Raw genomic sequence first — 21,805 nt, forward strand, 5'->3', positions numbered from 1 at the left:
CTCTCCCGAAGAAACTGCGGCCTTTCCAAATGTATTTCTGTTTATATGGTGGCCATGGCAACAGCAGACCTCCTGGTTCTGATCATCAATGGAACAGTGTATCGTATTTTCAGTTATCACTTTCCACTTTCATTCCTGTCTTACACCTTGGTGTGCAGGGTTATTCTCTACATGACAACTTTAACCTTTGATTTGTCTGTTTGGTTCACAGTCTCCTTCACATTTGACCGTTTTGTCGCTGTCTGTTTCGATAAGTTTAAAACAAGATATTGCACAGCAAGAAGTGCAGGTGTGGTTATAACAGTGTTCTGTTTCTTGTGTTTTTTGAAGAATATTAGCATTTTATTTGCATACGAACCTCAGAAAATAATTAACAAGGTGCAGTTGGGCTGTCGGGCGAGAGTGGATTTTTTTTTCTCACCACTCGGTACAGCATTGGTCTGGTTTCACAGCGCCTGGCTCGTTTGGCTTCCTTTTACTTTAATTATCTCATTTAATTGTTTAACCATCGGACGTATTTTAGTGGCCAACAGAACCCACAGGAAACTCCGGGGTAACAGGAGTGAGAATCACAGTGATTCAGAAATGGAGAACCGAAGGAAATCCATTATTTTATTGTTCACTGTATCGGGCAGTTTTATACTGTTCTGGTTGACAACTACCATAACTTTAGTGGCGACCAGACTGACAAACACCAATTATTACCGAGGTGACCTCACAGCCCCTGGATATATCGCCTATGAAACCGGAGCTTTCCTTAAATTTTTGAGCTGTATTCAAAACCCATGTATTTATGTAGCGACCCAGAGGAAATTCAGAGAAGAGCTGAAGAATGTGTTGAAATCTCTGTGGACACTAATTTTGAGATTAGTTGGAAAATGCGCATAAAATTAAAGACAGCTTGTTCACATCTGCAGCTCAATGTCAACTCATTCCTATCGTACAAGGTCCTTCTGTTCGGAGATGTGGAAAATACAGTGCGGCACAGTGGAGCAGTGGTTTGCACTGCAGCCTCACGGAGTTTGCAAGTTCTCCATGTGAGTGCTCCGGTTTCCTCCCACAGCCAAAGACTTACAGGTTGATAGGTAAATCGGCCATTATAAATTGCCCATAGTATAGGTAGATGGTAGGGGAATTGTGGGGATGTGGTAGGAATATGGGATTAATGTAGGATTAGTATAAATGGGTGGTTGATGGTCGGCACAGACTCAGTGGGCCGCAGGGCCTATTTCAGTGCTGTATCAATAAATAAATAAGCTCTTCAATTTTGTAGCACATTTGGTGGCTGCACTACATTCGTTCTTCACCCTTCATTCATTGAGTAAACATAATTTATTCTTGTAAATTCAACACATTTCAAATTAACGTTTCAAAGATGGTAATGATGTGTTTCAGTAGTGGCGTCATGCATGTGGGTAAGAGAGGGAACCGCCTTATTGTCGAGATACTGGGATCGGGCGTGCAAGGTAAATTCATCAGTAAGGCTTCACTTGGTGTGGAAAAAAGGTTCTGCGATCATCAATAGTGGTAACATTCTGGAAAGATTGATGTGAATATTGCAAGTGTGGGTCTCACGATCAGACGTCATTCGTCATTGACAAATGGAACCAGGATCTTGTCACATGATAAGTTTTTGAATGGAGGAAACTGTCAGAACTGGACACTGATCAATATGACTTTTCACCTCTTTTTCCCCAGATACTGAATTGAAATGTCAATTGTACACTGACTGGTGTCTCTCACTCATCATAGATAGAGCTTGCTGTTTTTATTTTGTACAGTTGATCAGTTTATAACAGTATCATGAGAAATAGTGTCCCAGTGCGTGAAACTGAATGTTAAAGGAATGTAGTATTAAATAGTCTGCCAAATGATTATTAACTATTATATTCGAATAAAGTTACCTGCATAAAACTGTCAGAAATTCAAAAAATGTCAAACTGGTATTGAGCATTGAACACATTCAGAAAGAATCTTTGGTAACTATCAGCTATATTATTCCACATAATAATTGAATAAATACCAGGAAGTTTGGATCAGTTACAAATCGTTCATGTGCCATCTCTCTTCAGTTTGCAGGAACGCCAAAGGATAGGAGCAGGTTCTCAATGAAAACGAGCTGCAGGGGTTGCATGAACAACAAGCTGTCGAGGCATAAGTGCTCATTTCTGAGAAAATGGCTTTCCTGGTGCAAAGTCCACAAAAAAAGAAAAAAACAACAAAAATTTTGGAAACACCACAAGAGTATACAAGTGGTGATAACTCTTTGTAAAAGCTGCTAAGGCCGCCGTTAGACTACCAGATAAATCTTCTGTCTCCTCATATTTCGAGCAGAGAGCAGATAGTGTAGACACACCAGTATGGTGTCAGGGATCATAACCGTACTGATGATGAAAAACAGGACATTGCATCCATTTGCAGTGGAGAAGAGAAAACTAAGAGAACATTGAACACAGGGTTTAAATATTATGAACAACTTTCATGAAATGAAGAGAGGGAGATTATTCTGTCCAGTTGGTTAGTCAGTGGTAAAGGTGATCAACTTAACATGGTCACAAAAGGAATGCGCAGAGAGATTAGCTGAAACTTCTTTATGCAAAAGTTCTTGGGGCATGGAATGTTTTGCTTCAGAGAAAAGGTCAAGGGGGAAACTGGCGTGTCTTAGACGAAGATAAATTAAGTGTTTGTGTAAACAGGAAGACAGTACTGTAATCCAAGAACACAGGACAGTTCGATTGCTTCAAATAGCCGAATCCCACCCAGAATACATCAATGCTTTCATAGTGTTATCAATGTGGCATGATTTTAATTTTATTCTAAGATACCCTGATCCCCGTTGAGATTCTATTAAACAAAACGTATGTAATAATCTGTTAACAAGATGCCAGATCTTCAATAGCCATCCTTGCCTCACAGGTTGCCATTTGCCCGTAGCCTGTTTTCAATATGTAATTACCTCTCTGTGCAGTGCCAAACTTCCCACTCCATCATTTGCAGAGATTCCAGGACTTCAAAATTCCAGTTTTGAATAAATTATACAACATTACGTTTGATATCTTTAGAACATAGGATTCCTTCGGATAAATGTCGGTTTTAAGATAATGAGGAGATGGCCAAAGTTTTTTTTTCAAATTCATCACAGCGACACGGAGTTCAATCACCACGATCGACAAAATGTGAAATTAGAAATAGAATAATCCTGTTACGACACATACTTTAGAGGAAGAGAATGAGAATTCTAATACTTAACGGTATTACAGAAATTCGAAAATGTATCCTGACAGTTTAAAATGGGATAGTCTGTGGCACCTGTCCCTATTTTAATAAATCAAAAATGAAAACCCTGACAACTCAGTTAGCTGCACTTTAATGAAGTTCAGTTTTTTTTGCCGAGCCCGTACAATGCAACAGGTGTATGGAATATCCTGTACTGTGAGTTCAAGTATTCGCCTAAGTTGTGGAGATCCTGTTGTAGGAAAGCTGAGTTTTGGTATCCTGAAAGATAACAGCTGAAATATCAGACACATCCTACATTCCCTCCTTTAACTCCTGAGTAAGGAATTGTCTGGGATGGGTGAGAGGCGGTTGGGTTCAGTGGTTACCTCCCAGTGCAGGTGGATGGATAAATGATGTCTGACGAGGTCCATGTTCTCCGTTGCATTTAATCCAATTCGGATCAAAAAGAATGCAATTTATTAACCATCGATTAAGTTATCCCCGAGTTTCTGAGTGAGAGAATGTCTCCCAAATGAGAAGGAAGAATCCAAACCCTACGTCATGCACTAAACAAATCAGAGCTGAAAGTTAAAGCTTGGCACACAGGAGTTTAATACACATTAACACATAGAAAAAGATTTTTCTAACAATTGAGTACCAGAACACGAATGGGTGGAATTGCTTCACAAAATTCAGTAGCGAAGGTTGTCCAGGCAATTCTAGATTTAGTCTTCGGTAATGGAACTTGACAAGTGGATGAAATAGCAATGGGTGACCATTTTGGAGATATGACCATCATACAATTAATTTCAGCATAATCATGGCAAAGGACAAAGATAAAACAGGAATCCATGTTCTAAATTGGGGGAAAGCAAATTTTACGAAGCTAAGAGGTGATCTGGTGAAAGTGGACTGGATACAGCTACTTGAAGGAAAATCAGAGGCAAATCAGTGGGAGGCATTCAAAAGTGAGATTCCACAAGCGCAGTGTAGGCATGTCCACACAAAGATAAAGGTTGGTACGGCCAAATCTAGAGCTCTTTGGGTATCTCGAAGCATATAGGCAAGATTAAGCAGAAAAAGAAAGCTTATGGAGGTCACTAATAAACTTAATAATGTAGAAAGGCTACAGGAGGATAGAAAGTGCAGGGTGAAGCAAAAGAAGAAATTATGAAAACAAAGGAAGGACATTAAATATTATTGGCAGGTAAAATCAAGGAAAACTTAAAGATGTTTTATCAGTGCATTAAGTACAAGAGTATATCTCAGGAAAGGATAGGGCCTATCAGAGATGTACAAGGGAACTTATGCGTGAATGCAGATGATGTAGGCAGGATTCTTAATGAGTTTTTTTGACGTCTTCACAAAGGAGAGGGATGCTGCAGACATTGTAGTAAAAGAGGAGGAGAGTGAAACATTAGATACAATACGCTTAAAGAAGGAGGAAGTAGTAGAGGGTCTAACATCCTTGAAGGTGGATAGGGCACCAGGGCCAAATGGATTGTATCCGAGGGTGTCAACGAAAGCTAGGGAGGAAATAACAGATGCTCCGAGGATCATCTTCAAATCCTTACTGGATACAGGTGAGGTTCTAGAGGATTGTAGGTCTGCCTGCGTTGTACCATTGGTTAAAAAGGGTGTGAGCGATAGGCCAAATAATATTAAGCTCATCATTCTGACCTCAGTGGTGGGTAAATTATTAGAATCAATTCTGAAACACAGGATAAACTGTCACTTAGAAAGGCACAGATTAATCAGGGATAGTCAGCATGGATTTGTTAAGGCAAGGTCATGTCTTACTAACTTGATTGAATTTTTTGACGAAGTAACAGGGAAGATTGATGAGGGTAGCGCAGTGGATGTGGTCTACATGGATTTTAGTGAGGTATTTCATAAAGTCCCACATGGCAGACTGGCCAGAAAAATGAAAACCCATGGGATGCAGCGGAATGTGGCAAGTTGGATCCAAAATTGCTTCAGTGACAGGAAACAAAGGGTAGGGATCGATGACATGTTTGCGAATGGAAAGCAGTTTCCAGTAGCGTTCCACAGGACTCAGTGTAGGGTCCCTTGCTGTTTGTGGCATATATTATTGATTTGGACTTAAATATGGGAGGCATAATTGGGAACTCTGCAGATGTGACAACATTTGCCGTGAAGTTGATAGCTGTAGACTCCAGAATGATATCAATGGTTTGGTTGCATTAGCAGAAAAGTGGAAAATGGAATTCAATCCAGAGAAATGTGGAGTAATGCATTTGTGGAGAGCAAACAAAGCAAGGGAATACACATAAACAGGAGGATATTCAGACGAGTAGAAGAAGTGATAGACCTTGGAGTGCATGTCCACAGGTCCCTGAACGTGGCAGGACATGTGGTTAGAGAGGTGAAGAAGACATATGGAATGCTTTCCTTTATTGGCAGAGATATAGAATACAAAAGCAGGGATGTAGTGCTGGAGATGCATAAATCTCTGGTTATGCCATAGCTTCAGTTTTGCACACAGTTCTGATCACCACATTACAGGAAGGACATAATTCCTTTGGAGACACTACACAGGAGATTTACAAGAATATTTCCAGGGCTTAAAATTTGCAGCTATGAGGAAAGTGCAGATCATCTAGGGTTGTTTTCTCAGAGGAAGCTGAGGAGTGACTTAATTGAGGAATACAAAATTATAAGGGGTCTAGATAGAGTAGGCAGGAAGGACCTGTTTCGCCTAGCATTGAGGTCAATTACCAGGGGGGCAGAGATTTAAGGTGATTGATCGAAGGATTAGAGGGAACATGAGGAAAAGCATTTTCACCCAGAGGACAGTGGTGTCTGGAGCTCACTGCCTGATCGGTGGTGCAATCAGAAACCTTCAACTAATTTAAAAGTTAGCTGGACATGGACCTGAAGTGCTGGAAGGTAGGATTAGATAGAGCGACTAGTTTCTTTTTCGCTTTTCAGCTGGAACAGGCACGATGGGCTGAATGGTCTCCTTCTGTGCTGTAACTTTTCTACGGTTGAACGGTTCTGCAGTAACCCTCGGAAGGAATGCTTAAAACAGCAAGAAACTATGTTTTAAAAATTAGAAGAAACTGATTTAGTGGCAAATCTGGCAACAAGCGAATTCGCAAAAGCAAGCTTGACCTACCTCGGTCATATAGTGGGGCAAGTGTTGCCATAAATGTCAAAAGCACAAGCCTTAGTGGAGGTTCCTATCCTTGAGACTAAGTGTGAAATCATGAGGTTTTTGGGTATGTGTGGTTTCTGCAGAAATTTTGCACCAAATTTAAGTGCTGTAGCCAATCCACTAACTGATTTGCTACAGAAAAAGAAAACCAAGATAGCGTGGTCAGGTGAATGCCAAGAATCTTTTGAAAAGCTAAAGGAAGTTTTGACTAGTGAACCAGTGTTGGCTGCTTCAAATTTTACAAAGCCCTTCAAGGTAGCGATTGATGCTCATGACCTGGGTGTCAGTGCAGTCCTATTACAAGATGACGAATCAGGCATAGAACAGCCAGCAGGGTAATTTTTCAAACGAATTGAAGCACCACCAATAAAGCAATTAACTTTGTTGAGATTAATGAGTAAGAATGATTCAACAAAAAATTGTGTTAACTACGAGTGGAGTGAATGAGGGGCATGAGTGCGAATTTTTTTAAAATGTTTTCAACTCCTATTTTTACATTGCAATGAAACACATTCAAGAATGGTGTTTTATTTCACCAAGGCCGGAGGTGTTACAAAAGGTTAATTTTGGTGCTAAAATCGCAGAATTCTGTGTGTTTTAAAAACTGAAGGAAAAAAGATTTTCAGTAGCCTTGGACATCGACAAATAGCTGGAATTTTTGGATGTTGACTTTGTATGCATGAACAGATGAAACATGCAGTTTAAAGGTAGCCAGCGAGGGGTTTGACCTTCTCAAAGGAACATTTTAAACGACATTGGAGACGCAAAGTCTGGTCACGTGACAGGCTCAGGAAAGCTTTTCTTTCACTTTGGATTTTTAAAAACCAGTAATTTCGACAAAGAGCATGCATTTTGAATCTCAGAGCTGACCTGCTTGGAGAACCAGACAAAGATCTCTCCCTGTAAAGGAAACCTGCATCTCTTGAAAATAAATGCTGCATTTGAAAGGTGGCAGGTTCCTCTTGCTTCCTGTCTCTGGAGAATTCCTGCATCCAATGAGATTCCTGTTGCCTACTGTGTTTTGGGAAGTCCGGGAACCTGAACAAAGCTTCTATTGCTGTGTTGTTGTTATGAGTCCTGAGCAGATCGGTTGCTGCACCCCTGTTGAAACACATGTATGCTGCCTGCTGTAGTTAAATTGCCTTGAAAACCTACCAATGAAAGACTTTTCATCAACTTGGTCTGGAGAGACTGCAAGTCACTATGTTTTTTTTTAATGTATGGGTGACTGCATGTCGGCATGAAATTAAGGAGATTTTCACATGTATAGATTTCTCGCATTACTAGTTAAGACTTGCTATTTCTTTTCTAATAAATAGTTAATGTTCTTTTTGTTGTAGAAAGAGACATCGTTTGGTGTAATTTATTCTGGAGGACAAATGGAGCGTCAAATGTGGCTATTCATCGGTAGTTGGTGCAATTCATTGATATACTGTGATCCAGGACTGAATTAACAGTGCATTTCTGCCACATTGGTCATAACATTCTATTCAAGAAAGGAGGGACACAGAAATGTGGAAACTACAGGCCATTTAGCTTGACATCTGTGGTCAGGGAAATGCTGGCATGTATTATTAAAGTGATCATAGTAGGGCACTTAGAAAATGTAATCAGGCAGAGTCAACATGGTTTTATGAAAGGGAATTCATTTTTGAATAATTTATTGGCGTTCTTTGACGAAGTAACAAACAAAGTGGATAAAGGGGAACCTGTGGATGAGGTGTGCTTTGATTTCCAGAAGGCATTTGACAATATGCCGCATGAAAGGTTACGAAGCAAACTAAGCGCCCATGGTATAGCAAGTGACATATTGGCATGGGTAAAGGGTGCTTGGCTGACAGGAAGCAGAGAGTAGGAATAAATGAATCTTTTTTGGGGGTTGACAAGCTGCAACTAGCGGAGTGTCACACGGATCATTGCTGGGGCCTCAGTTATAGATAATTTATATGAATGACTTGGATGAAGGGGCCGAATGTATGGTTGCTAAATATGCTGATGACACAACGATAGGTAGGAAAGCAAGTTGTGAAGAGGACATACAGAATTTGAGCCATAACCCTTCGATGGACAGGTTAAGTGAGTGGGCAAAAATTTGGCAAATGGAATATAATGTCGGAAAATGTAATGTTATCCACTTTGGCCAGAAGAATAGTGAAGCAGCATATTATTTGAATGGAGAGAGATTGCAGATCTCTAAGGTATCGAGCAATTTGGGTGTCCTGGTACAGAAATCACAAAAGGTTGGTATGTAGATTAGTACGGTAAACGGAATATTGACGTTTATTGCAAGGGGAATGGAATATAAAAGTAGGGATGTTTTGTTACAATTGTATTAGGTATTGGTTGTGAGAAACGTAGCCCACTTGATAATTTACACCAAGTCAAACTCTGAAGAAGTAAGTTTATTTAACGTTCTTGCAAGATCGGGTGTCCTACAAGCAGGCACACCGATCAACATATTCAGTTCATGTTTATACAATACAAATCCATTTGTCCACGCCTTTATTTTACATTATTGGTTATAACGTATTATGACACTAACCTATCCTATGGTTGCTACAGTCTCCTCCTCTGTTTACTTCTCCCCCTACTCTAACTTTCTAGCCCCTAACTCTTGTTTTTGTTTTACCTTATTTGGCTCTCCATTATGTGTTTTAACTTGCAGCTGTCAGCCTTTATCTTAGTGGGGCAGTTTCTTATTCACTACATCCGTTGTTCTAACTCTTGCTGTTTCTCTGTTATCTGCCTAAGCACAATTTTTAAGTGATGTACTGTCCCAAGGTCTCCACTTACATACCCTTATCAATTCTTTGTCAGTGATGTACTGTCTTAAGGTCTCCACATACCCTTATCAGTTCTCTTTGTCAGTGATGTACTGTCTTAAGGTCTCCACTGACATATCCTTATCAGTTCTCTTTTTCAGTGATTTCATTATGTTGTGCACAAATGACTTCTTGGTAACTTTCCACAAGCTGTAGAAACAACATTTCAGTATTTCTTATTCTCACAATTCCCCCTTTTCTTTTACTTAATCCTTGTTGTTTTCTACATACTGCGGAGGGTTCTCATATGTCCTCTCAAATCCTCTGAGCATTATTTCAGCCGCCTTTTCAATGTCTGTATCTCCGTTGATACTATCCACTTTGTCATTACCTAACAGGTATATACTTTCTTCCTGGCCTCTTTGTATTGACATCTGCTTCGTCAAAGCTGTCTCAATCAATCGCTGTGTCAGCCCTCTTACACAAGGAATAATACAACACCCGATGGCTATTAGTATTCCGACAACCATGATCAGGGAGGTAAAAACCGAGATTATCATGCCTTTCCATTTTCCAAACCAGGATTCAAGCCACCCCGTCAGGGAAGTGTCTGCTCCTGAATTTTCGACCATCTCCTCTGCTAAAGTTGTTAACCCTTGCAGTGCTCGGGTGATTGAACCATCGGGTGCTGTGTTATTTGGGATAAATGTGCAACATTTCCCTCCTAACATTATACACACACCTCCTTTTTCTGCTAAGATCATATCTAGAGCCAGTCGATTTTCCCAAGCCATTCTACTAGTGGCATCTAATTGTTCAGCTATACCTTTTACCGCATCTCTAGTATAATTTATAAATCTTTGTTGGTTGTAATAAATATAATTTATCCAATCTACATTTTTGTTAATAGTGACCCACCAAAACAAAGACTCGAAACCGGCGGTTATTTGGTTTCGGGCCTTGAATTCATCAGGTACCCCTCTTGGGACCCCTATGAAATCCATGTATACCTGGTCGTCAAAAGAGTTCGCTATCGCTTCCCTTTTATCCCTTTCCCTCGTTATTATCTTTTGTTTCTCAAATGCCAAGGTGAATGGTATTGCCAATTGAACAATTGCGCACGTCCCCTTCCACTGGGAGGGTAGGGTCTGTCTCAGGATTTTTCCTCCGCAATACCACCATAAATCCGCTCTGGGGACATTCAATGATGATTAGTTCCCTCCCCTGACTCTTCCAGTTACGTCCTCAGTCTCTATGCATGACTTCAACTCTCCCATATTTCTGGTTAGCTCCGCACCGTGTCGACGTACGCATGATGTGTGATTCACACCGGTGGCTAAAAATGAAGGGGGAGTCCTTGAATCTTCTTTCTCTAGGGGAGGGAACATTATTGACAAGGATATGCAAGTTTGAATACCCCAAGCCGTCTTATCCTGATATAGGGCTAACATGCCTTCCATGCCCTTTCGGTCACGCTCCCACCCCAGCGGGAAAGGTACTACTTGAGCTATCGGTCTACCAGATGCACAAGCATAGCAATTGTTTTTGTTCAAACTTTTTACAGGTAATTTTATCCATTCTACCCAGACATTTGTGTCCCCGTAACCGGTTTCTATCTCAATTGTCTTTCTCAAGTCTTTTACCTCTATTATTTTTACTATGTTAGGATCGTTATGAGAGGTCCCTTTTAGTTTGTTAGATGGTTTACCAATCTTATCTATTGTTACCTGAAAACAACATTTTAATTCACCTTTCTTTTTCCCTTCTCTAACTGTTACTCCAAACACCTTGTTGTCTAATTGGAAGTGGGTAATACAAAAACATCCAACCCATTTTATTTCCTGGCTACTTTTGAAAAGAAAGAGAGAAGGCACACAATATTACAGACAGTATTTCCGCGCTCGCGCCGTTATATTAAAACAAAAGTTCGTTACTCATAGTCTTTTTAGCTTTATTTTCAATGGTTCTTCTGTTAATTCGGTTGTCCAAGTTCCTTCCTCGGCCGGGGTTTGTACCGGCCCCTTGATTCTTGTGTAGTGGGTCCAACCTCTTTCTGCCGTTCTTATGGCTGTTTCAGTGGTTAGGAGAGTCTGGTATGGTCTTTCCCAGTTCAGTTGTAGTTTAGTCTCTTTCCACGATTTCACCAGAACCCAATCTCCTGGTTGGATCTTGTGTACTGCAAATTCGAGAGGTGAGGTCTGTGCTAACAGGCCTTGCTTCCTGAGGAATGACAATGAGGAAGACAACGCCAGTATATAGTTCTTTCGAAAAGAATCTTTAGTTTCTAAGGTTGGCATCTTGCCCCTGGTTCCCATATCGGGTAATCCGAATAGCATTTCATAGGGGGACAGTCCCACATCTTTTCTAGGGGCTGTCCGAATTCTGAGTATCGCTATAGGTAAACATTTTGTCCAGGGTAACCTTGTTTCAAGTATCAGTTTGGACAGGTGTTTCTTTAAGGTCTGATTCATTCTTTCCACCCGCCCTGAAGAGGGAGGGTGCCAAGGGGTATGGAAGTCCCATTGGATTCCCAATCCCCTAACTATTTCTTGTAATAGCTTTGAGGTAAAATGACTTCCTTGGTCTGAAGTGCTGTGGCAGCCACAGCTTGCACACACTCTGGCCATCCCTTTTAGCTATTTCATTGTGGTTTCTGCCACTTAAAATCAAAGCTCAGCAAAGCTACTATTCTTAACTTGGCTATATTTCCCATTAAGCACAGTGCCATGCCTTTCTGCTCACTTCCACATTCCCCCCTTTTATCATTCTATGATAACCTTCTCTCTACTGATCAACTTATATATGATTATATATATATTCACTAGGATTATGTGGATCCATTTACTCAAATAACATTTAAACAGGATAATATAAAAGCAAATATAAAAGCAAATATAAAAAACTCAGCAACTGCTGAATCAGAAGGGTAGGCTGAGCCACCCTCTAACAAGGGGGTGTGTATTAGCCTGGTCGGTATGTTTTTCATTCTAACTTTGTCATGTCTGGGTGATAAGAAGAGTGCTGTTGAAGTATAATGTCTCTCTCTCGCTGTACCAGCTGCAAGGCCAAGTTGCCTCAGCAGCCCTGAAGTTATGAAGTCATTTCTGATAAGCTGTCCCTCCCTACAGCACTGAAGCTAGCTTGTTAGCAGTACATGACTGATTAATTGTTTTAGGGTAGGCTGAGCCACCCTCTAACAAGGGGCGTGTTTTAGCCTGGTCGGTATGTTTTTCATTCTAACTTTCCCCTAGGATTGTCATGTCTGGGTGATAAGAAGAGTGCTGTTGAAGTACAATGTCTCTCTCTCTCTCTCTCTCTCTCGCTGTACCAGCTGCAAGGCCAAGTTGCCTCTGCAGCCCTGAAGTTATGAAGTCAGCTAGCTTGTTAGCAATACATGACTGATTAATTTTTTCATCTTAAATGTTCCCATGTAATTCTGTTCTTAAAAATTCTAAAATCTAAATTCTGTTCTCACAGTCCCCCTTTTGATTCTTCAAAACCTGTGTAAAAATCATTCTCTTGATCCCACCTAGGTGCCTTTAATGGTCTCTATTTGTCTGGAAACAGCCTTCAACACCCAGAGGGGTCACCCTCAATACGTCGCCTGCTTGTGCCATAAGAGGGGCCTGCGGTAACTCTGTAAAGGCATAAGTTTTGCAGGGGCTTCAACTACTTGTTTACAACAATGCCTTTTACTATCAGATTTCTAAGGTCTTTCATCTGGCCCCTATGGCCGATATTATTGTTCTGCCACTGCGGGTCTTGATTAGGGTATTTTTGTTTGGCTGATTCGTTTCCCCCTACCCTGGGAGGGTTTTCTCTTTCCCAAATTTTCAGGGGTCTTCTACGAGGACTTTCATTTCCTTTTTAAACACTCTTACCTCTCCTGACGTTAATGGTGCACTAACAAATCCAATTTCATTATTTCCTATTGGTACCTTTCTCAAGGGCATCATTGTCTTAGGAGACTCTCTGTCTCTATCGTCGTCGTTATCGTCGGGTTTAGGGGTGGTCCTTCTTGCTGTCCTTAGATCATATTTGGGTCTTTTTCTCCTTGGTTTTTGACTCTAAATCCCAATACTCCAACATCCGTCCCAATGGACTTTCTGGAGGGATGTTGCCGGCAGACTTTCCTTGTCTCCCATCGTCTTCCTTTTTAGACGATTTATTTCCCATGGTTAACTGAAGGGTCTTGTACCCTACGGTATTCACCTCCTAGCTGAAGGGTCTTATACCTTACGGTATTCACCTCCTAACTGAAGGGTCTTATACCATACAGTACTCACCTCCCAGCTGAAGGGTCTTATACTGCCCCACAGTATTCACCTCCTAACTGAAGGGTCTTGTACCCTACGGTATTCACCTCCTAGCTGAAGGGTCTTATACCTTACGGTATTCACCTCCTAACTGAAGGGTCTTATACCCTACGGTACTCACCTCCTAGCTGAAGGGTCTTATACTGCCCCACAGTATTCACCTCCTAACTGAAGGGTCTTGTACCCTGCGGTACTCACCTCCTAGCTGAAGGGTCTTATACTGCAGTACTTAGAAGGTCTTATCCCACAGTTAACCAGTATTCACCTCCTAACTGAAGGGTCTTATACCTTACGGTATTCACCTCCTAGCTGAAGGGTCTTGTACCCCACAGTATTCACCTCCTAACTGAAGGGTCTTGTACCCTACGGTATTCACCTCCTAGCTGAAGGGTCTTATACCTTACGGTATTCACCTCCTAACTGAAGGGTCTTATACCATACAGTACTCACCTCCGAGCTGAAGGGTCTTATACTGTCCCACAGTATTCACCTCCGAACTGAAGGGTCTTGTTCCCTACGGTATTCACCTCCTAGCTGAAGGGTCTTATACTGCAGGACTGTAAAATTCACTCCTCAAGGACTTTTGGTACTCAGAAGGTCTTATCCTACAGTTAACCATAAGTCACCAAGATAATACTTAAAAGTCGTTTTTCTTACCTTGGTCCGTGCACGGAGTTGCCTGACTTCACATGTGTACCTGCCGCACTAAATACTCGTTCAGAGTGACTTCCCTAGGATCGTTTTCAGTCAATTACTCGGGTCCGCTACCAACGAGAGAAACGAGACCGTTTTTAAATTAACGGGATGCGTCTTCTCGTCTGTCGTCGGCCGCGGTCCCGGCAATGATGAATAGATCCCGGACGAGCCCCCAATTGTGAGAAACGTAGCCCACTTAATAATAATTTACACCAAGTCAAACTCTGAAGAAGTAAGCTTATTTAACGTTCTTGCAAGATCGTGTGTCCAACAAGCAGGCACACCGATCAACATATTCAGTTCATGTTTATACAATACAAATCCATTTGTCCACGCCTTTATTTTACATTATTGGTTATAACGTATTATGACGCTAACCTATCCTATGGTTGCTGCAGTCTCCTCCTCTGTTTACTTCTCCCCCTACTCTAACTTTCTAGCCCCTAACTCTTGTTTTTGTTTTACCTTATTTGGCTCTCTATTATGTGTTTTAACTTGCAGCTGTCAGCCTTTATCTTAGTGGGGCAGTTTCTTATTCACTACATCCTTTGTTCTAACTCTTGCTGTTTCTCTGTTATCTGCCTAAGCACAATTTTTAAGTGATGTACTGTCCCAAGGTCTGTACTTACATACCCTTATCAGTTCTCTTTGTCAGTGATGTACTGTCCCAAGGTCTGTACTTACATACCCTTATCAGTTCTCTTTGTCAGTGATGTACTGTCTTAAGGTCTCCACTGACATATCCTTATCTGTTCTCTTTTTCAGTGATTTCATTATGTTGTGCACAAATGACTTCTTGGTAACTTTCCACAAGCTGTAGAAACAACATTTCAGTATTTCTTATTCTCACAATGGGTTTTTACAACAATTGATGATAGTTTCATGGAGTCATCACTTAGACGAATGATGTATTGCCGTGGTGGGATTTAACCCTGTGTCCACAGGACACATATTTATAAATGTCCTGACCTTGTCACCACGTCACCATCTCCCCGCCCCCGTCCTGAACCGTCAACTCTGTTTCTCCAGACACTGTCACATGATCCAGCACAATCCGCTCCGATTTCTGAATACATTAACATTTCCCACAGCGTTCGCTTCTCCTACTGGCTCAGACGAGCAGATTGACAGCTCCCTCCACCATTGTTGTCAAAAGTCACGCCCACTCCGCTCTCCGGCGAACGTCACGTGGATAATCTCAACCCTGCCGACTGCGCATGTCCACAATCTGGTTTTTGGGAAGGACGGAGGGAAGAGAGAGGAACCGGGATCAATGTGTGAGTGACGGTGAGGAACAGGAATAGCATCTGGCATCGTACAGTATCAATACAGAATGTTACAGCATGAAAACATGCTGTCAGTACAGGGCCGGAACCCGATCAGTTAATCTCTTGTTCTGAGAGAAAATGGCGAATAACCCGGGGAGGATGGACCCAGTGAGATCAGACAGTGTGTAACCCGGGGAGGATGGACCCAGTGTGATCAGACAGTGAATAACCCGGGGAGGATGGACCCAGTGTGATCAGACAGTGAATAACCCGGGGAGGATGGACCCAGTCTGATCAGACAGTGAATAACCCGGGGAGGATGGACCCAGTGTGATCAGACAGTGAATAACCCGGGGAGGATGGACCCAGTGTGATCAGACAGTGAATAACCCGGGGAGGATGGACCCAGTGTGATCAGACAGTGAATAACCCGGGGAGGATGGACCCAGTGTGATCAGACAGTGAATAACCCGGGGAGGATGGACCCAGTGTGATCAGACAGTGAATAACCCGGGGAGGATGGACCCAGTGTGATCAGACAGTGAATAACCCGGGGAGGATGGACCCAGTGTGATCAGACAGTGAATAACCCGGGGAGGATGGACCCAGTGTGATCAGACAGTGAATAACCCGGGGAGGATGGACCCAGTCTGATCAGACAGTGAATAACCCGGGGAGGATGGACCCAGTGTGATCAGACAGTGAATAACCCGGGGAGGATGGACCCAGTGTGATCAGACAGTGAATAACCCGGGGAGGATGGACCCAGTGTGATCAGACAGTGAATAACCCGGGGAGGATGGACCCAGTGTGATCAGACAGTGTGTAACCCGGGGAGGATGGACCCAGTGTGATCAGACAGTGTGTAACCCGGGGAGGATGGACCCAGTGTGATCAGACAGTGAATAACCCGGGGAGGATGGACCCAGTGTGATCAGACAGTGTGTAACCCGGGGAGGATGGACCCAGTGTGATCAGACAGTGTGTAACCCGGGGAGGATGGACCCAGTGTGATCAGACAGTGTGTAACCCGGGGAGGATGGACCCAGTGTGATCAGACAGTGAATAACCCGGGGAGGATGGACCCAGTGTGATCAGACAGTGAATAACCCGGGGAGGATGGACCCAGTGTGATCAGACAGTGTGTAACCCGGGGAGGATGGACCCAGTGTGATCAGACAGTGTGTAACCCGGGGAGGATGGACCCAGTGTGATCAGACAGTGTGTAACCCGGGGAGGATGGACCCAGTGTGATCAGACAGTGAATAACCCGGGGAGGATGGACCCAGTGTGATCAGACAGTGAATAACCCGGGGAGGATGGACCCAGTGTGATCAGACAGTGAATAACCCGGGGAGGATGGACCCAGTGTGATCAGACAGTGAATAACCCGGGGAGGATGGACCCAGTGTGATCAGACAGTGAATAACCCGGGGAGGATGGACCCAGTGTGATCAGACAGTGTGTAACCCGGGGAGGATGGACCCAGTGTGATCAGACAGTGTGTAACCCGGGGAGGATGGACCCAGTGTGATCAGACAGTGAATAACCCGGGGAGGATGGACCCAGTGTGATCAGACAGTGAATAACCCGGGGAGGATGGACCCAGTGAGATCAGACAGTGAATAACCCGGGGAGGATGGACCCAGTGTGATCAGACAGTGAATAACCCGGGGAGGATGGACCCAGTGTGATCAGACAGTGTGTAACCCGGGGAGGATGGACCCAGTGTGATCAGACAGTGAATAACCCGGGGAGGATGGACCCAGTGTGATCAGACAGTGAATAACCCGGGGAGGATGGACCCAGTGAGATCAGACAGTGAATAACCCGGGGAGGATGGACCCAGTGTGATCAGACAGTGAATAACCCGGGGAGGATGGACCCAGTGTGATCAGACAGTGAATAACCCGGGGAGGATGGACCCAGTCTGATCAGACAGTGAATAACCCGGGGAGGATGGACCCAGTGTGATCAGACAGTGAATAACCCGGGGAGGATGGACCCAGTGTGATCAGACAGTGAATAACCCGGGGAGGATGGACCCAGTGTGATCAGACAGTGAATAACCCGGGGAGGATGGACCCAGTGTGATCAGACAGTGAATAACCCGGGGAGGATGGACCCAGTGTGATCAGACAGTGAATAACCCGGGGAGGATGGACCCAGTGTGATCAGACAGTGAATAACCCGGGGAGGATGGACCCAGTGTGATCAGACACTGAATAACCCGGGGAGGATGGACCCAGTCTGATCAGACAGTGAATAACCCGGGGAGGATGGACCCAGTGTGATCAGACAGTGAATAACCCGGGGAGGATGGACCCAGTGTGATCAGACAGTGAATAACCCGGGGAGGATGGACCCAGTGTGATCAGACAGTGAATAACCCGGGGAGGATGGACCCAGTGTGATCAGACAGTGAATAACCCGGGGAGGATGGACCCAGTGTGATCAGACAGTGAATAACCCGGGGAGGATGGACCCAGTGTGATCAGACAGTGAATAACCCGGGGAGGATGGACCCAGTGTGATCAGACAGTGAATAACCCGGGGAGGATGGACCCAGTGTGATCAGACAGTGAATAACCCGGGGAGGATGGACCCAGTGTGATCAGACAGTGAATAACCCGGGGAGGATGGACCCAGTGTGATCAGACAGTGAATAACCCGGGGAGGATGGACCCAGTGTGATCAGACAGTGAATAACCCGGGGAGGATGGACCCAGTGTGATCAGACAGTGAATAACCCGGGGAGGATGGACACAGTGTGATCAGACAGTGAATAACCCGGGGAGGATGGACCCAGTGTGATCAGACAGTGAATAACCCGGGGAGGATGGACCCAGTGTGATCAAACAGTGAATAACCCGGGGAGGATGGACCCAGTGAGATCAGACAGTGAATAACCCGGGGAGGATGGACCCAGTGTGATCAGACAGTGAATAACCCGGGGAGGATGGACCCAGTGAGATCAGACAGTGAATAACCCGGGGAGGATGGACCCAGTGTGATCAGACAGTGAATAACCCGGGGAGGATGGACCCAGTGAGATCAGACAGTGAATAACCCGGGGAGGATGGACCCAGTGAGATCAGACAGTGAATAACCCGGGGAGGATGGACCCAGTGTGATCAGACAGTGAATAACCCGGGGAGGATGGACCCAGTGTGATCAGACAGTGAATAACCCGGGGAGGATGGACACAGTGTGATCAGACAGTGAATAACCCGGGGAGGACCCAGTCTGATCAGACAGTGAATAACCCGGGGAGGATGGACCCAGTGAGATCAGACAGTGAGTAACCCGGGGAGGATGGACCCAGTGTGATCAGACAGTGTGTAACCCGGGGAGGATGGACCCAGTGTGATCAGACAGTGTGTAACCCGGGGAGGATGGACCCAGTGTGATCAGACAGTGAATAACCCGGGGAGGATGGACCCAGTGTGATCAGACAGTGAATAACCCGGGGAGGATGGACCCAGTGTGATCAGACAGTGAATAACCCGGGGAGGATGGACCCAGTGTGATCAGACAGTGAATAACCCGGGGAGGATGGACCCAGTGTGATCAGACAGTGAATAACCCGGGGAGGATGGACCCAGTGTGATCAGACAGTGAATAACCCGGGGAGGATGGACCCAGTGTGATCAGACAGTGAATAACCCGGGGAGGATGGACCCAGTGTGATCAGACAGTGAATAACCCGGGGAGGATGGACCCAGTGAGATCAGACAGTGAATAACCCGGGGAGGATGGACCCAGTCTGATCAGACAGTGAATAACCCGGGGAGGATGGACCCAGTGAGATCAGACAGTGAATAACCCGGGGAGGATGGACCCAGTGTGATCAGACAGTGAATAACCCGGGGAGGATGGACCCAGTGTGATCAGACAGTGAATAACCCGGGGAGGATGGACCCAGTGAGATCAGACAGTGACTAACCCGGGGAGGATGGACCCAGTGAGATCAGACAGTGAATAACCCGGGGAGGATGGACCCAGTGTGATCAGACAGTGTGCAACCCGGGGAGGATGGACCCAGTGAGATCAGACAGTGAATAACCCGGGGAGGATGGACCCAGTGAGATCAGACAGTGAATAACCCGGGGAGGATGGACCCAGTGTGATCAGACAGTGAATAAACCGGGGAGGATGGACCCAGTGAGATCAGACAGTGAATAACCCGGGGAGGATGGACCCAGTGTGATCAGACAGTGAATAACCCGGGGAGGATGGACCCAGTGAGATCAGACAGTGAATAACCCGGGGAGGATGGACCCAGTGTGATCAGACAGTGAATAACCCGGGGAGGATGGACCCAGTGTGATCAGACAGTGAATAACCCGGGGAGGATGGACCCAGTGTGATCAGACAGTGAATAACCCGGGGAGGATGGACCCAGTGTGATCAGACAGTGAATAACCCGGGGAGGATGGACCCAGTGTGATCAGACAGTGAATAACCCGGGGAGGATGGACCCAGTGAGATCAGACAGTGAATAACCCGGGGAGGATGGACCCAGTCTGATCAGACAGTGAATAACCCGGGGAGGATGGACCCAGTGAGATCAGACAGTGAATAACCCGGGGAGGATGGACCCAGTGTGATCAGACAGTGAATAACCCGGGGAGGACGGACCCAGTGTGATCAGACAGTGAATAACCCGGGGAGGATGGACCCAGTGAGATCAGACAGTGAATAACCCGGGGAGGATGGACCCAGTGAGATCAGACAGTGAATAACCCGGGGAGGATGGACCCAGTGTGATCAGACAGTGAATAACCCGGGGAGGATGGACCCAGTGAGATCAGACAGTGAATAACCCGGGGAGGATGGACCCAGTGAGATCAGACAGTGAATAACCCGGGGAGGATGGACCCAGTGTGATCAGACAGTGAATAAACCGGGGAGGATGGACCCAGTGAGATCAGACAGTGAATAACCCGGGGAGGATGGACCCAGTGTGATCAGACAGTGAATAACCCGGGGAGGATGGACCCAGTGAGATCAGACAGTGAATAACCCGGGGAGGATGGACCCAGTGTGATCAGACAGTGAATAACCCGGGGAGGATGGACCCAGTGTGATCAGACAGTGAATAACCCGGGGAGGATGGACCCAGTGTGATCAGACAGTGAATAACCCGGGGAGGATGGACCCAGTGTGATCAGACAGTGAATAACCCGGGGAGGATGGACCCAGTCTGATCAGACAGTGAATAACCCGGGGAGGATGGACCCAGTGTGATCAGACAGTGAATAACCCGGGGAGGATGGACCCAGTGTGATCAGACAGTGAATAACCCGGGGAGGATGGACCCAGTGTGATCAGACAGTGAATAACCCGGGGAGGATGGACCCAGTGTGATCAGACAGTGAATAACCCGGGGAGGATGGACCCAGTGTGATCAGACAGTGAATAACCCGGGGAGGATGGACCCAGTCTGATCAGACAGTGAATAACCCGGGGAGGATGGACCCAGTGTGATCAGACAGTGAGTAACCCGGGGAGGATGGACCCAGTGTGATCAGACAGTGTGTAACCCGGGGAGGATGGACCCAGTGTGATCAGACAGTGAATAACCCGGGGAGGATGGACCCAGTGTGATCAGACAGTGAATAACCCGGGGAGGATGGACCCAGTGTGATCAGACAGTGAATAACCCGGGGAGGATGGACCCAGTGTGATCAGACAGTGAATAACCCGGGGAGGATGGACCCAGTGTGATCAGACAGTGAATAACCCGGGGGAGGATGGACCCAGTGAGATCAGACAGTGAATAACCCGGGGAGGATGGACCCAGTGTGATCACACAGTGAATAACCCGGGGAGGATGGACCCAGTGAGATCAGACAGTGAATAACCCGGGGAGGATGGACCCAGTGTGATCAGACAGTGAATAACCCGGGGGAGGATGGACCCAGTGAGATCAGACAGTGAATAACCCGGGGAGGATGGACCCAGTGTGATCAGACAGTGAGTAACCCGGGGAGGATGGACCCAGTGAGATCAGACAGTGAATAACCCGGGGAGGATGGACCCAGTGAGATCAGACAGTGAATAACCCGGGGAGGATGGACCCAGTGAGATCAGACAGTGTGTAACCCGGGGAGGATGGACCCAGTGAGATCAGACAGTGAATAACCCGGGGAGGATGGACCCAGTGAGATCAGACAGTGAATAACCCGGGGAGGATGGACCCAGTGTGATCAGACAGTGAATAACCCGGGGAGGATGGACCCAGTGAGATCAGACAGTGAATAACCCGGGGAGGATGGACCCAGTGAGATCAGACAGTGAATAACCCGGGGAGGATGGACCCAGTGTGATCAGACAGTGTGCAACCCGGGTAGAATGGACCCAGTG

General features: G+C 45.3%; 1 protein-coding gene and 1 pseudogene across 3 annotated transcripts in view; one reads left to right on the plus strand and one right to left on the minus strand.

Moving 5' to 3' along the window:
* Positions 1-8,809: 8,809 nt before the first annotated feature.
* Positions 8,810-21,805, minus strand: part of LOC137345124 (uncharacterized) — a 61,462-nt pseudogene continuing 48,466 nt past the window's right edge.
* LOC137385122 (endogenous retrovirus group FC1 Env polyprotein-like) overlaps positions 15,351-21,805 on the plus strand; it is a 59,232-nt gene continuing 52,777 nt past the window's right edge. The window contains exon 1 of one of the 3 annotated variants that reach the window (XM_068059920.1): positions 15,351-15,455. The gene's annotated coding sequence lies outside the window, so the exon portion shown is untranslated. The remainder of the gene's footprint in view (positions 15,456-21,805) is intronic. The other 2 variants (XM_068059922.1, XM_068059921.1) reach the window with 2 other exon arrangements.

The sequence above is a fragment of the Heterodontus francisci genome, chromosome 28 (assembly GCF_036365525.1).
Source record: "Heterodontus francisci isolate sHetFra1 chromosome 28, sHetFra1.hap1, whole genome shotgun sequence".
NCBI classification, from domain to species: domain Eukaryota; kingdom Metazoa; phylum Chordata; class Chondrichthyes; order Heterodontiformes; family Heterodontidae; genus Heterodontus; species Heterodontus francisci.